Source organism: Pagrus major, chromosome 15 (assembly GCF_040436345.1).
Source record: "Pagrus major chromosome 15, Pma_NU_1.0".
Classification (NCBI taxonomy): domain Eukaryota; kingdom Metazoa; phylum Chordata; class Actinopteri; order Spariformes; family Sparidae; genus Pagrus; species Pagrus major.
This window is the reverse complement of record NC_133229.1, coordinates 15,562,965-15,578,585: the sequence shown is the minus strand read 5'-3', so window position 1 is coordinate 15,578,585 and position 15,621 is coordinate 15,562,965. Positions and strand designations below refer to the sequence as shown.

Below are 15,621 nucleotides of genomic sequence, written 5' to 3'. Positions count from 1 at the left end.
ATATATTTGTTTATTGTTTATTAGAGACTTAAAGAAGTCATTGAGAGTAGCATGCCAGGCTACAATGTAAGTACCAGACATGACAAATGTATCTGCAACACTGATCATCCTCAGGAACTATCTCTGATGGTCCTGCTGCAGCAGATGAGGGGACATCTGGGGACGCTCGTCCTCACTGGAAATGGATAAAGACAGCCAAGATGCAATAACAGTTAATGACCTCATCAACCCAACAAATGTAGTATTGGTAGATGTATGAGTCCTGATAATACCATGAAATGAATGTTAACTTATCTTCGTAAATGAGAGGGTTCAGTGCATGCTGTCCTGTCTCCTCGCCTCTCGTCTGGTCTGGTCTTCTTGTTTCTTCTTCATGTTGTTTTGTTTCCCCTCTCTAAAAGACACCTGGCAGACTAGGTCAACAATAACAACAGTTTACAAACAACTTCCGCAGCCAGAAGAGGTGTCCATCTGTAGAGGAAACTGATAATAAAACAGATAAAAATGAAGACTTGTGTCTTTTTATGAGAAAGCTCACAATGTATGCTGTCTCCTTTCCTCGTCTCATCTGTGGATCTTACAGCCCCATCAGGAGTCCCTCTTTTTCTTCTCTTCTTTTGTAGACATGTGGATTCCTGTCCCCTTGTCTCTTCTCATCGCATCTACTTTTTCTTAAAGACAAACAGCAGATAATAGAGTAGAACAGTCAATACCTTTGTTAATTAACTTTGCACATTAATAGTAACATTAACTCTCTTAATATTAATTCACATCATTGGGGCTCCATACTGTTGTATTGATTGATTGTAAAGGACTACATTCCAGTGTGTCCACTCTTGTTGATCTCAGCATCCCGTCCTTCACAACCACCCATGTGTTGTCCTCTCTGTCCACCACTGGCTGGTCCGGTTAGCTGGCAGGGAAGCTCGGGAGGGTAAACGTTGTAGCATCCCCGGCTGAATGATGGTCGTACTCTTTAACTGATGATTCATATTGTTTTATTTTGTAGACCGTATTCAATTATGAACACACCGTAAGAGCTATGAAAAGGACAAAACAAAAATATAGTTACTTTTCCTTATAATAATAATAAACAATAAACTTATCATAGCCTTACAAGATTTACTCAATGAAATTATGATTCTGTTAACTGCTACAATTACAATAACAATCATGGAAAATCACATTTTAACCCATTTTAACCTATAGACAACCTCCAATAGAGTGCTATATATATGATGCTATTTAACATGAAATTAACATTTTTAACCGTTCACTTTCAATCAAATATGCAGTTTTAACCTTCTCAAAGATTACATGAAACACACACAATACGTCTTGCTGCATTAACAGAGCGACCAATGAATTAACTGGCTCTGTCTGCCTTAATATAGATCGAGACGATCGGCAAGATAATGCTAATCACGCTAGCCAAAACACATCATAAAGTATCGAACTATCAAAAGCACCAAAACCCAGCTAGACAGTCAACACCACATGAAAAGTAATAAAAACAAACCTTGTGCCTGTATCAGCCAGGTGCTCATGAAACTTATTCTCTTCTTCTCTCTCTCTTACATTAGGCAGACACACTTTTTCACCGCCAATGAAGACCGGATGTTTTTAGCTTTCGTTTTCAGTGAGACGCTTTCAAAATAAAAGCCCCGAACTTAACGTCTGCTATAATTAAAGAAATAATAACCTGGCCTTGACTGAAAGCTCAGAAAATGAATAAGTAAGCATAAGACAACATATTTATAGAAATATATACACATACTAAGGGTCATTTACACTCCCACCAAAACATTACTGGTTTTCATCCCCTTATTAGATGTAAAGCATGAATGATTTCTAAACAAATATGACCTTTAACCTTTTAAAGCATCTTTAAAGAGTCTATAAAATGTCCATAAACTCTTCATACTGTAAAGAATATGGTTGTGGAGTGAAGGGGGTGGTCAAACAGTCTCTAGGAGCAGAACCAGCTTCTGTACTGGACGTTCGACGATGGATGGTTTGCCAGAACGCTGTCCCTCCCTTCCTATCTTCTGATCTCCAACACGAATCTTCACTCTTCTCACTAGTCCATCTTTATCACTTACTGTCTCTACAACTTTAGCCAACTTCCACTCGCTGCGAGGCAGATCCTGTATCTTCTCCATCACGATGTCGCCGACTTTGAGGTTTCTCCTTGGGGTATGCCAGCGTTGTCTGGTAGCAATATTGTAGAGGTACTCTCTTCTCCACCGACCCCAAAACTGCTCCGCCAGATACTGAACACGACGCCACCTCTTACGAGCATACATATCCTCTCTGATGAATCTGCCAGGAGGTGGTAAAGCTACAGTGGGTTTCATTGTGAGCAGGTGATTGGGCGTTAGTGGCTCTGGACTATCTGGATCATTTAGGTTGTCAACTGTGAGTGGACGACTGTTCACAATAGCTGCTGCCTCATAAAAGAACGTCCGCAGAGAGGCATCGTCCAGCCTGCCTGATGAGGGTGAAAGAGTGGCACGAAGAACATTCCTCACCGTTCGGATCTGCCTCTCCCATACCCCTCCAGCATGGCTTGCATGCGGAGCGTTCATGCTGAAGTCACACTGTTTCTCAGCCAAAAACATGTTCAGGCGATTAGCATCCACTTGCTTGAGAGCTTCTTTTAGTTCGTTTTTAGCTCCAATGAAGTTAGATCCTTGGTCACATCTTATGTCACGTACTGCTCCTCTTATAGCAATGAAACAGCAAAGTCCATTGATGAAAGCATCTGTGGACATGTCGTCTAACATTTCAATGTGAATAGCTCGACAGCAAAGGCAGGTGAAAAGCAGGCCGTATCTCTTTTGTACCTTGCGTCCTTGCTTAGTGAAAAACGGGCCGAAACAGTCCATCCCACAATAGGTGAATGGCGGCGATGGATCTACACGCTCGGACGGCAGATCTGCCATTCGCTGCTCTTCAGTGATCCTTCTGAGCTTCCGACATGTAACACATTGATGCAGATGTGTTGCCACAGCTCTGTTGATTCCTGGAATCCAGTATCCGTTTGATCTGATCTCATTAATAATCAAGCCTTTTCCTTGATGGTGAACCTTTTCATGGCAATGAGCAATTATTGCCTTGGTAATGGGATGATTCTTTGGTATAATCACTGGATGCTTCAGTGAGGTGGGGAGTGATGCATTTTTCAGTCTTCCTCCCACCTTGAGGAGTCCATCTCGATCAAGAAAAGCATCCATCTGAAACAATTTACTCTGAGAAGGAAGTGGAGTTACCTCACTGAGCAACCTTGTCTCTTCTGGATATACTTGTCTCTGTAAGTCTCTTATGATGATGCAGCGGGCGTCTTCTCGTTCTTGTACAGTGCTGTGGTCTTTTGACTTATCCTTTCTGACACGACGAATGAGACGAGCGACAGCCTGGGTTGCTTTGGACCATGAAGAAAACTTTGACAAGCGGTCTGAGAGACACAACTGTTCCAGTGTCTGTGTATTTAGAGTCTGAATCCTTTTGACTTCAGGATCTCCAATCTGTATTTCTGCGCTAACATCTGTAGCTGGAGGTATCTCTTTCTCCCATAGGAACTGAGGTCCTGTGAACCAGCTTGTTGTGAGAATCTCACTTGCGCTTGAACCCCTAGATGCGAGGTCTGCAGGGTTATCATTGGTTGAAACATATCTCCATTGTTGAGGAGACGAGCTGAGATGTATTTTCTGTATCCGATTTGACACGAAGGTGTGAAAACGACGTGCCTCATTGTTGATATACCCCAAGACCACCTTTGAATCAGTCCAGAAATATTCAACAGCATCTGTCAAACCAAGCTCCTCTTTCAGAGTGTTGCTTGCTGTGACTGACACGACAGCGGCTGCCAACTCTAACCTAGGGATTGTCGTGACCTTGATTGGAGCTACTCTGGACTTTCCCATAACCAGAGCACAATGAACACTTCCACCTTCATTTACTTGTCTCAAATATGAGCACTGGCCATAACCACATGTGCTTGCGTCAGAAAAATGGTGTAGCTCCTTTCTCACCACTTGTCCGAAACCAGGAGGCACATAGCAGCGTGGTATGGTGATTTTCTCTAGATCAGCAAGATCATTCTTCCAGTGCTCCCACACTGGTTGCAGTTCACTGGGGAGGGGATCATCCCAGCCTGTGCCGTGCCTACACATTTCTTGAAGCACTCTTTTTCCAGTGAGCAGGAAGGGGGCAACAAAACCCAGCGGATCGTAAAGGGAGGCAACCGTAGATAGTATACCACGTCGTGTTGCAGGTTGGTCTTTTAGGTAGACACAAAATCTGAAAGTGTCTGATTCAATGTGCCAGTGGATCCCCAAGGCTCTCTCTAAAGTCACGTCCTTGAAGACCAGGTCCAGAGCTTTCACTTCAGCAGCACGCTCGGATGGAGGTATACTCTCCAGCACAGACCTGTCATTACACATAAACTTGTGCAGTCTCAGTCCACCCATAGCACAGAGCTTTTGCGCTTCATTTGCAAGCTGGATGGCATCATCCACGTTTTCTATGCTAGCAACACCATCGTCAACATAAAAGTCTTTCATGATGAATCGTGAGCCAAGGGGAAACTGATTCTCGTTGTCCTTGGCAAGTTGTTTCAGTCCGTAGTTGGCGCATCCTGGCGATGATGCGGCGCCAAAGAGATGGACTTTCATGCGGAACTCCTGTGGCTTTGCATTAAAGTCGCCATTTTTCCACCACAAGAACCGTAGATAGTCTCTATCAGCTTCATACACATAGAACTGATGAAACATCTTTTCTATGTCACACATCAATGCAACATGGTGCTGTCTGAATCTGAGAAGCACACCATTCAGATTGTTCAGCAGGTCTGGGCCTGACAGAAGATGGTCATTCATGTCCATGAATGTTCCTCCTGATGCCTTCCTTTAACACATCCAGGAAGCGGATGTCATCTTGAGACACAGTCTTTCCATCTTTGTTAGAGTCAGACTCGAGAACCCGTATTGCCTCTGCTGGAGTCACTGGAGGAAGCTGACAGAAACTCTGTAGCACATATTGGTGATGCTTGGTGAGTAACGGTGTGGTGACAAACAGCCTACAATGCTCCACCCTAGGTCCGTACGAACAGCATATGGTTCACTATCTCCTCCCAGGATTTCCTGCCGTGGTGCCAGTGCCCTTGACCAATTGTAGCCGATCAGCAGACCGACTTCACACTCCAGCTGTGGTGGGATTTCATCTGCTATTTTGATGAGATGACTCCAGTGCCTTGCCGTTTCACAGGTAGGAATGTGTGTTTGATTCACTGGTATACAATCCTTGGTGTAAGCAGGAGGGAGATCAATGTGGATTGCAGCGCTGTAACCTCTCACTCTCAGACCTGATACTCTTTGACTATGCATTAATGCATCCGTTCCTGTCATTGTTGTTAGCTTCAGCCTTACGGGATGTGTCTGAGCTCGCAAACTATTGCTAACTTCTTGGTCAATGAAGACTGTATCGCTTTGGGTATCAAGCAGCGCATAAACAAGTCTTTCCATACCTGGATTGTTGACAGAGGAAACCCACACGGGCACGATCATTGAAGTGTTGGTGGATGGTTCCTCAGTCTCCACACTGAGAGACAATGTGGTTGCTGTTTCCTCTGTGGTGCTTTGATTTGAGACTGATGTGGGTTTGGCTTCAGTATAGTTGTCATCGTGGAGAAGCGTAGGATGTCTTCTTTTACAGCTATCACATGAATGTCTATTGCGGCAGTCCTTAGCATTATGGCCTGTTCTCAAGCAGCCATAGCAAAGTTTCTTTTCTTTTACATATTTCCGTCGTTCCTCCAGAGCTTTCGTTTTGAACTCAGGACAGCGATGAAGATGATGTCTACTGTCTTGACAAAACATACATGGTGGCTTTAAACCTGTTTTTAACTGTACTTGAGTTTCAGTCTCTGTAACTGTTTGAGTGTGATAAACACTGGATTTACACTTCTTTTCCTTCAGATGACGTTTCTCAGAGTTGGTTTCTGATGAGTGGAGAGCGTGGAATGAAGTAATAGGATTACATGCAATCTCTGCCTCCGTTACAACAAAAGAAGACAAACTCATGGAAGGTGGGAAACTCCTGATCATCTCTCATGACTTGAGTGACTTTACGGTTCCACTGTGATGCTGCCCAGTCAGGTAGCTTCTGAACCAGTTTCTGGTTTTCTTCACAATCGTTCAAAATGTCCAGACCTTTAACATAAGGCATGGCTTCCTGACATGAGTGTAAGAAATCAGCAAATGCCCTGAGTCCCTCAGCATCTCTTGGATGGATCTTTGGCCAGTTTGCTAGTTTTTCCCTGAATGCTCTCTGTATAACAAAGGGCTGACCATACCTTTGGTTGAGACGATTCCATGCGTCCTTATAGGCTTCTTCATCGTTTCTATAAAATATGCCATCAAGTGTCTTTCGTGCTGGACCTGCTACATATTTTTTCAAGTAGTGCAATTTGTCAGCTGAAGCAATGTTCTTTTTATCTATGAGCGATGTGAAGGAAGCCTTCCATTCAATAAACTGGATAGGGTCACCAGTAAATACAGACGGCTCTGGCATTGGGAGCCTGTTTAGAGATATGCTATCTTGGACTGCTTGAGCCAGATAACTTACATCTGTCCGTGCAGGTGATGCTGCTACTGATGCTGCAACTGTGACATTAGTGGGCTGCTGGATGAAAGCTGAAGACACAGGTTGTTCAGGATACACATGCTGTTGTTCTCTTGTACTCCTCTGATCAGCAGAATGAACACTTGCTTCCTGCATAACTTCCTGATCATAGGTTGTAAACCGTCATTTACAAACGTCTTCACAGGTGTCTGTCCTGCTGTTCATGTCTCTTCCTGCTTCTTCTATCAGCTCATCTTCCTGGTAGAGCTGCCTGTCTGTGGTAGAGCCTTCACCTCTACTGACCACCATCCTGAAGACACTGTTCCTGCAGCTTCCACTGACATCTGAAGCTTCTGATGAATCTGATTCATTAAATAAAGTCACATGTATTTCTAGCTCCAGAAAATACATTCAACGTTATTTAAAGGAATCCATCTTGACTGCTGATGCCGTTCATGGCTTCAGGGGGGCTGGTGCCTGTCCCAACACACACTGGGCAGTTGGTGGGGTGAACCCAGGATGGGGCACATATTATTTAGAGTTCCCAATTCATCCTGTGTGGAAAAAATAACAGTCTTTTGAGAGAGCTCTTCTCTCAAGAGCTCCTTGTAGCTCCCTCGTAGTTGTCACCATGTCAGACACACAGGCCAGCGGCAAGAAAGAGTGAAAGGTGAAAGACGCACCAAAAAAATCACTGACCTATGCTCCAAACCACGATGGCACAAACTATATACAAATATATACATGGGCCCCGGTGCCAGATGCTACCAGGGGTCATCACTAATCCTGCCAGATGCAGAGAATGTTGATTGTTTTCATTATTGATTAATCTCCCGATTATTTTTATGATCAGAGGAAAAATGACTGTAGTCCAACAGTCCAAACCCCAAAGACAGTCAGTTTGTAAATATATAGAAGCAGAAGCAGTGGAGATTTAAGACCTTTTATTATTATCATTATTAGCCTATCTCAGCAACCCAATGAGAATGTCGCCAGATTCACGTTGGGGGCTTTTAAGAAATCATTAAGAAATTAGTGAGGTCCAGAGTTTCATCTCTGGTCTTCATTTAGTCTCCCGCTCAGTTAGCTGTCTTATTGACAGCTGCAGGTTTAATATGCAGACACATGGAGGAGGAGGTGGGTCGAGCAGCCAAAAACTGTACTCAAGTATAAGTAATGTTACTTTGCAAAAACAAGTGGGTCTTCAAAAGCAGAAGTAAAGATAGTGATCAAAATAACTACTTACAGTAGAGAACTAAAGTACTTAAAAACATGACTTGAGTCATGAATAAGAAATAATTGCTGTGGATCCGACTGATCTGATTATTTCAACATTGTGGGAGCTGAAGCTCATCAATAGTGTTAACTTGACTCGTGTACATTCGCTTGAGCAGGAAAAAACCTCCACATGTAAAAAGATAAAACAAAATATATTTATTTAAAAGGTTTTGCTGTGTCTTATTACAGGCGTGATCAAAACTAAGCTTTCCTAATCAGCAAAAAGTACTACGGTAAGAAAACTGTGTGGCTCGGTCCTCAATTGAGCCTCAACTGCACCTACTCTACTCTAGTGACAGTAACATAAGAAGACTCGGACTAACGGAAACCTTAAAATACTGTTTTCATATACAAAACATCATTCTCACCTAAACATTATTAAATCAAATGAATTTAGCTGACCTTTTACATATTCATAATTAACTTATTATTCAATTAAATCAATTATTTATTTCCATTCGCGTGAACTTTTAAACAAAATACAAACTGCACTTATTTATTTAACTGAAACATATAAAACACAATTTGGCTCCCATAAACATGGTCTTCTTAAAGATAAAGAGGTCTGTATTTATTTGTGATGAAATGACAAGTCATCATCTCCTGATTAGACAGATGCCACATATACACCAGACCCCTGCAGAGCTACAGGTAGGTATGTCAGACTTTTGAGGGTGGGTTGTCAGCCTCTGTCTGGCAGAAGTCGACAGTGCAGAAGCGTCTGCGCTCCAAGAGAAAACCTTCAAATCAAATCAAATTTTATTTATATAGCCCAAAATCAAAATCACATTGCCTCAATGGGCTTTACAGTCTGTACAGTGAACGACATCCTCTGTCCTTAGACCCTCTATTCGAGTGAGGAAAAACTTGCCATGTTGATGAAAAAAAAACTTGAACAGGGTGAAAAAAAGACGATGGAAGAAACCTCAGGAAGAGCCACAGAGGAGGGATCCCTCTTCCAGGACGGACAGACATGCAATAGATGTCGCATGTACAGAAAGAACAGCAAATCACAGTTTACAAGTTGCATTGACAAAATATCTGATAAGAATTATAATATATGTAAAGTATGTGGATCCAGGAGACGACTGAGCAGGACAAGGCAGCGCCAAGTGGTGCCCGAGCCACACGACCTCCTGTCCACCATGGTGACCTGGAAGAGGGCAGGCCACACAAGATAACTAGTAATAGATAGAGAGATCAGAGTGAAGAGGCCTCAAAATTTACAGGAATACAGTTATAAGGAGATAGCGAAACAAGGAGAGGAATGATCTAACGGAGCCCGGGTGTGACCAGATCCGACAGTATGTGGGGCTGCAGGAGCCAGGAGAGGAAGATGGTCCCAGGGGCCCGAGGTTCATCAGAAGGGAGCCTAAATTAAAAGAGAGGAGGAAGAGGAGGAGAAAGAGAAAGAGGAGGAGAAAGAGGAGGAGGAAGCTATAGAGTGAGAGTGACACCGCTTGCAGCTTGTGGGAACAGAAAACAAATCTTAAGGACTCAAAAACACATCATGTCAGAAGGAGCCCAGGACATGAATATAACACTGGAGGAGGAAAAACGGGAAAAAGACACAGGTAATGTGATGAATGAGTAGTTTTATTTATTGCAGGTGTTCAGATCCTCTTCTTAGACAAAAGTGGTAAAATCACATGGAAATGATAAAGTACAAGGTAAGATAATAATAATAATAATAATTAAAGCTGCAAGCAGCGATGAACGGGCCCTCGCAGTCCACGCGCGTCGGGGCGTGCTGCTGTCGGGACATGCTGCTGTCGGGACATGGGTCATGCTGCTGTCGTTACATGCTGCTGTCCGGGCTTGCTGCTGTCGAGTCTTGTTCATGCAACAACTTCCGTAGAGGAAACAGAACTGAAGGCAGTGAAGCTGCTGTTTCGTCATTTAGCAATAAAAGCGCCACCTATTGGTCGATTTGTACAAAATTTTGTAGAAATGCTCATCTTGCCATGGAACACAACTGGGAAAAGTTTTGTGTTAATCGGACTGTATTTCATCAAGATACACAAGAATGTCTGTTTGACGACAGTGTGCAGGAAATTGTTGTTTTATATTTTGGGCGTTCTGTGGACTAGCACATTTCTTTTAATAACTTTTTGTCAGGAGGGTCCACAGATGCTGCGTGCAAAGTTTGGTGCAAATTGGAAAAATTGCCTGGGAGGAGTTCGAAAAAGTAGGTTTGCGACATTTGGCGAATTTGCGAATGGAAATTCAGTGCGAACGTGGGCGTGGCCTACATCACACGGTTCGGCTGTATTCAGGGAACATATAGATATAATGTTTAACGATGTGCACCATATTATGTGGGAGTAATTAGCAAAAAACGTTTTTTCTTGATAATAGCGCCACCTGCTGGTGATTTTTGGTGTGTGAGTTACAGATGCCAGTCTATACCACCCCAATCAGTTTCATGTCCATAAGTGTTATGGTGTGGGCACAGTGCCAATTATAAAATGAAACTGCCACCAGAGCGCCACCTAGTGTCAGATCGGTAACACCTGCGTCAGTTGTCCTCAGGAGGACATTGGCAATTAGTGTACCAAGTTTTGTGTTAATCCGACCAACCAATGTCGAGATATAAAATACTTCAATTTAAATAGCGCCACCTAGTGGTCATGGCCCAAGATTTGGCACAGACCCTTAGGGGCTCATGGGAAAGTAGTATCCTGAGTTTCACGTCATTCGGACACACCAATGTGGAGATATGCAACACTTCCTGTTTTGACCCGAATCCACAGGAAGTTGTTATTTAATAACTTGAGTATTCTTTGGCGTATCACAATTCTTTTAATAACTTTTTGTCAGAAGGGTCCACAGATGCTGTGTGCAAAGTTTTGTGCAAATCCGTCAAATTGCCTGGGAGGAGTTCGAAAAAGTAGGTTTTCGACATTTTGCGAGCTAGCGAAAAAAAACGGTAGGCGGAAATGGCCGTGGCCTATATCAGGAGATTCAGCACAATTCACTGAACGCGTGGATATAAGGTTTTTGAATGTGCGACAAAGTATGTGGGAGTTATTAGCCAAAACGCACTTTCCTTAATAATAGCGCCACCTAGTGGTGGAAATTCACAACGACAAGAGATTATAAAAATTTTCGCCAAGCCTAATGACTTTGCCAAATAAAATCGCGTTTTCATTCACATTCAGGCAGTGAAAAATGCGATCATTTCGGCATTAATAAAATAATAATAATAATCACTACAAAAACAATAGGGTCCTCGCAGTTTCACTGCTCGGGCCCTAATAATAATAATAATAATAATAATAATAATAATAATAATAATAAAAGACTAAACGTAGGCTATGTATTATGAGCAAAATGTAGTTAAAGTATTGTAAAAGTCAAAGTTATTATGAACAAAGCAGTTTTTTCGTTGTCTAGCCTTTGCTGGTTGGGCCGCCGCTGCTCTTCCCTTTCTAGGGCTCGGACATTTTTCACACACGTTTCGTGTATGTACATACTCCTGTACGGGTCAGATTGAGTTCAGTTTGCTTTATGTTTCACATGTTCTTAATCATGTATGAGTCAGATTGTGCTGCATTATTGACACCATTTCCTTCTTCATCTCCGTTATGCGTTGTTGTTCTCGTTTCTGCCACTGGGATACTACCTCTGTTGGCACACTTACAGCTATATAAAGCGACATTCCCTGGTTGTACTTCTCTATCACGGTTGCGTTTTACTTACAACTTACTTTTTCTATTTATATTTTGCTTTCGGCTATGGGAATGTCCTAAAACGGTTTTATTACAAATAAAACACTATGTATAGGTTTAGGTCGCCCACCATTTATCTAACTTGCTTCTTTTCTTCCCAAAACTTAAGAAGAAAGGTTTGCTGGGCAATGTGTTTGACCAGTGGTCCTGCTTGGCCCCCTGTTGCGTTAACAATACAGAGACGTGCATCAACAACAGCGAGATCAAATGGAAATGTCAAAAAGTAAAGCAGGAACTAAAAAAGCTTAGAGAGAAAAAGAAGCAGGTATTAAAGGCGCAGGTTTCCAAATACAAAAAAAAAACACACGAAGCGGTAAGATTGGCGTTTAATTCATTGTAGGCTATAGCAGCTATGTGTTCGGTTTACAAAACGACCCACTGACAGACAAATTGTTATTAGTAACTATATGATGCATATTGATGCGTTTTACAAGATTCCTTTAATGAAATGTGTCCTGGAATACAGGTAGACTTTCCAAACTTTCCATTCCAAAACCTGACTTGACGTCCAGTCACCTGTCATTATAGGACGAGCAGCCAGCAGGTACCACGGTGCTGAAGCTAGTGGGCTGGGCTTTGTCCTCTAGAGTCTGTAAACCTGTGGATTTAAAAAAAAGAAAAAAAGAATGACTGAATAAATCCGAATAATGCAGTGATCTTACTGAAAAATTCTGCAGGATTGTCTGAATGCTACAATAATAATAATAATTGTGGTTCTACATTAAATGTTGTATGTTGAATGTCCTCTGTAGCCCATATAATGCTTGTTTAGTACATGATAGGACAACTTTGTATTTATTTTAGGACATCTTTAGGATTGATGGGATCTTTAATATAAATAGGATTATTTACATTTTGTCCCCCCTGAATGGACTGGTTATAGTGAGACAGAGAGACTGAGGTTATAGTGGGACAGAGACTGAGTGCACTGGTTATAGTGGGACAGAGAGACTGAGAGACTGATGTTATAGTGGGACAGAGGCTGAGTGGACTGGTTATAGTGGGACAGAGACTGAGTGGACTGGTTATAGTGGGACAGAGAGACTGAGGTTATAGTGGGACAGAGACTGAGTGGACTGGTTATGATATGAGCTGAGTCAAGCAAAGAAGCAGACTATGGAGGACTTCCTGGTGCTCGAGGCTCACTGAATGAATTTCAGACAGGTGAGTACATTCACTGCGTTGCCAGTGGTCCAACATGGCGTTGTGCATGTGCATGCAGTGCAGTCTGTAAAAACAGTGCAGCTCTTTTTGTTTTAATGTTTGTGTTTGTGGCTGCAGCTGCTGTGGACTTGATATTGTTAATATTGTCGACTTTGTTGATGTTTTATTCTGCAGTTAAAGTGGCACTTTAGTTCATTTAATTTCTGTTTATTACTTTTTACACATTGTTTTGCAATTGGTCTTATATGAGTAGCAGACACCATGCATCATGTGAGAGGAATGCTCATTTTGTGCATGAATGCTCGGTGTAATCACTCTCACTGTTTGTGTTTACAATGCTGTAGTCTATAATGTGGCTGACTGATCGGGTTTCACCATCAGGAGCTGTTTTTTAATACAATGTCAACCAGTGGTGACATATACTCCTCTTCTCTCTTCAGATGCACTTTTGAAAGATTTGAGTCCCTCCCCTGTCTATACTGGGCCACCTGCAGACACTTTCTCCACCTCAGCACCTTCCAGCGATGCAGCATCAGTTTCTCCTGACCCCTCCACCTCAGCAGAGCCCAGCAATGTAGCATCAGGCATGATTGACTGTAAATCTGTTTTCAATGATAAGGTAAGAAAATTTTTTCCAATTTCAATTATTTACTGGAAATGATGGCATAAAATTCACATTATTAAGTTCTGTTGGTTCTGTTCACTCTACTTGTAAAGCCTCATCCTAACATGTTTGTGTGTTGTAGCCGTGTGATGTGCCGATCCACCTGAAAGACCACACCTACTACAAAACAGGGACAGTCTCTGCACGCAGGGCAAAGAGAGCAAGGCAGCCTGGAGGCAACAACAAGAGTCCATGCTGCAGGGACGACCAGGTTAGACATTTGATTCTTATATTTTGGAAGATTAAAATGTTTATGGCCCAAATGTTCCACAATGTTACCCTCAAGAACCAGAGAATTAGACAGCTTTACAAAATGGCAAACGAATGGTTGATAATATTTTGATGACAGAATGTTTTGTGGCACAGTACAGGCCTGTTATACTGCTTACATGACTGGTTTCCATTACAGCAACTTTTCTGTTCAGTTCACATCAAAGTTTTATTGATTTTCACATTTCATTTCAATTTAATGTTTTGGTCGTTAAAATTTAAAACTTCTTGCAGCCAGGTGAAAAATGAAATATAGCAGTGCCCTGCAGTTCATCTGATGTAGTTATATTTCCAGTGAGATTATATATCTGTGTTGTTAAAAATAGTTTACTGGAAGCTGACATCCTCTCATCTGTTGTCGACCTTCCCCAGGTGCTCAATGTAAACCCAAAGCTGCAGCACTCTGCTGGTACTGCCAGCCTCCCTCAGAAGAGGAAGCGGACCTCTGTGGCCCGTCCTTCCAAACTTTCTGCTGGACATCCAGAGGTGCTGAATCAGGTTCCCACTCGTCCATCCTCCACCTCAGCTGGTGGCAGTCCAGGCTTGAATTTGGTCCCAAGGTCTCGGTCCACCATCCCCCCTGCTGACCTGCCAGTGGTCTCAAATGTGGCCCCCAGCACCATACCCTCCACTGCTCCACTGCAGCATGGCAGCCCTCTAAAAATCCACAACCTCCCAGTGGAAGAGTACCAGCAAGTCTACCATGAAGTGGCAGATCCAATGCTGAGGTTTGCTTGTGTCAAAAATCACTTATCACATTTTAATTACAAATCTGTCACTAAATTCTTTCATTCATAAGCCTTTTATCACATGTACACTAACAGCTCAAAAGTTTGGGGTCCCATAGAAATTTTCTTACTTTTGAAATAAAAGCACAATTTTATTTAATCATTAATGGAATATCTACACCTGTGTACAGAGGACCATTTCAGCAACCATCACTCCTGTGGTCCAATGGCACATTGTGTTGATTAATCCTTGTGCGTCATGTTTAAAGGATTGTGGATCAGTAGGAAACCCTTGTGCTATAATGTCGGTACAGCTGAAAACTGCTGTGCTGATTAAAAAAGCAAACAAATTGTTAGTCAGTTAGATTGGGTTGATCCCAAACTTTCGAGAGGTAGTGTATCCTTCTGATTTAATTTCTCTTTCTTCTGCTCCTCACAGGTACAAGGATGGTCGGGTTCGTCCGTATAGTTTAGAGCTGGGACGTCAAATCAAACAGAAGCTGTGGGAAAGACTGGATCGTCCCATGATCACTACATCAGCCAGTGAGGATGGACTTGTGCATGTTAAGGTATCATACGGGGTTGGAGTATATCCTCCTCTTTATGACCTTGATACTTCAGGAGAACCACAGCCTGAGAAGCCACCAAAGAAAAGAGCAAATTCATCTGTTCGCATATAAATGAACCACATGTTCATCCATGTAATCACAAGTATCATTATGATTTAGTTTGTCTGTCCGGTCCAGAGCTCAGATGTTGCATAATTTCTGATTGCAGTTTCTTCTTTATAGCACTTTTTATTCCCTGATGTCTTGAATACCGACAAGTTTATATCTAATGTACTGATTTTAGTAATACACTGGAGAGAATCATTTGTAACCAAATGACTGATTTAATATTCACACTGGGTTCAGGGAAAATCACAGCACTGAGACAGCCCTCACCAAAGTTGTCAGAGATCTCAGGATCAGCTCTGATGCAACAAGGTCTCCGTTCTTGTTCTGCTGTATGTATGATCAGAACATTTGAATTGATCAGAATATTCTTATTAAGTGCTTTGAGAACCGTGTTTGCCTCTCTCAGACTGTTTTGATTTGGTTCCACTCACACAGAAAAACAAAGTTTTTTGCTACCAGGGGAGACCATATATGAAAGAAATGAA

At 42.3% G+C, this 15,621-nt stretch overlaps 1 long non-coding RNA gene across 1 annotated transcript; it reads right to left on the bottom strand.

Annotated features, from left to right (window-relative positions):
- On the bottom strand, positions 1 to 1,598 carry LOC141009823 (uncharacterized). The gene is made up of 4 exons (XR_012180155.1): positions 1,520 to 1,598; positions 790 to 1,040; positions 539 to 671; positions 1 to 413 (listed from the first exon to the last, which is right to left on the bottom strand). It is a non-coding gene; the product is annotated as an uncharacterized lncRNA (long non-coding RNA).
- Positions 1,599 to 15,621: the final 14,023 nt, after the last annotated feature.